General features: G+C 37.3%; 1 non-coding gene across 1 annotated transcript; it reads right to left on the bottom strand.

Annotated features, from left to right (window-relative positions):
- Positions 1–1,033: 1,033 nt before the first annotated feature.
- TRNAQ-CUG (transfer RNA glutamine (anticodon CUG)) lies at positions 1,034–1,105 on the bottom strand. The gene has a single exon. It is a non-coding gene; the product is annotated as a tRNA-Gln (tRNA).
- Between the last annotated feature and the right edge of the window lie 456 nt (positions 1,106–1,561).

The raw sequence follows: 1,561 nt of genomic DNA, 5'->3' as shown, positions 1-1,561 counted from the left end.
AGAGTTATACCCAAGTTCTTTAGACAGTTCATGAAATAAAATAAAATAAAATAATTATTTCCTCTTTCTCTTTGTTGTGGCTTTCTCTAATTTCTCCACTGCTCACACTGTCCTCCCCCTTTTCTTCGAAACCTTTATTCCTCTTTCTCTTCCTTTCACCCAGTTTATAGTTAAACATTGGATAAAAAAAATTAACTTTTCAAATTTTCTCATCAAAAATTGAGGAAGAATTGGCCCAATTTTCCCTTATTTATTATTTTTCCTCACATTATCCTTAATTTCCTGAGTTGATGCTTAAAATGTCATGAATAAAACACTGGGTAGTTCCAAATAGTAATACTTGTTTTACTATTAGTTTTAATTTGATCATACCATTGAAGTTTCTCTAGTTTCTTTAGTTTTTTATCTATTAGTTAATTATTTGGCAATAATTTTGAAAAAGCAAATTATTTGTTGATAGCCAGAAACTAGTTTTGTAAATAATAATTTAAGCATGTTTTGTTTGTAACTCAGAAATTTCTGTCAGGTGTAATTAAAAGTTGTCTTTTAACCATTTCTGTTTCCCAATATGCTTCATCAAGTATCTTTAAAATAAAACATGAAGGACTACAGAAATGGTAAACACTATATACTTAGGATGGAATTCTAGCTGAGCTATTTAAAACCCTAAAAGACGATGCTATTAAAGTGCTGCACTCAATATGCCAGCAAATTGGGAAAATTTTCCAGTGGCCCCAGGACTGGAAAAAAGTCAGTTTTCATTCCATTCCCAAAGAAGGGCAATGCCAAAGAATGTTCAAATGTTAGTTGTCCAGTCATGTCTGACTCTTTGCAACCCTATAGACTATAACCCACCAGGCTGCTCTGTCCATGGAATTCTCCAGGCAAGAATACTAGAGTGGGTAGCCATTCCCTTTTCCAGGGGATCTTCCCAACCCAGGGATTGAACGTGAGTCTCCTGCATTGCAGGCTGTTTCTTTACTATCTGAGCCACCTGGGAAGCCCAAAGACACTGGGCACAGCCTATAGGGAAAGGTCCCCCTGAGACTCGAACTCAGATCTCTGGATTCAGAGTCCAGAGTGCTCACCATTATACCATGGAACTATGGCATCCTGTATGATGTCTTTCAGATTTAGTGGTTGTCTGGCTGGTTAGCTTTTGGCACCTTATTCACATGTCAGCCAATATCAGGTCATGTGTCTTTCTTAAGCAGGCTTGGTTGTATTAAATCTCTTGATGTTTGTGTGCTTTGCAAAGAACAGCAAGATGAGACTAATCCTCAAGTGAATGTGTTTCTCAAGCATCTGCCTGGGTCGCATTGACAAATGTCCCACTGCCACAAGCAAGGTTCATGTCCAAGATTGTACTGAAGGCGTGGAGAAATTAATAAACACACCAATTTCATTTGTCTGTTTGTTTATTCATAAATGCATAAGCTCATTTTGCTACCCAGAGAGAAGTGTCAGCATGTCAGGAAGTCAGATGATCATATTATCCTTGGGATTTAGACATGAAGAGTACAGAATGCATGGATCAAAGAACAGAGGACACTGAGTATCC

This window comes from Bubalus kerabau, chromosome 12 (assembly GCF_029407905.1).
Source record: "Bubalus kerabau isolate K-KA32 ecotype Philippines breed swamp buffalo chromosome 12, PCC_UOA_SB_1v2, whole genome shotgun sequence".
In the NCBI taxonomy this organism is placed as follows: Eukaryota; Metazoa; Chordata; class Mammalia; order Artiodactyla; family Bovidae; genus Bubalus; species Bubalus kerabau.
This window is presented reverse-complemented; position numbering and strand designations above follow the sequence as displayed.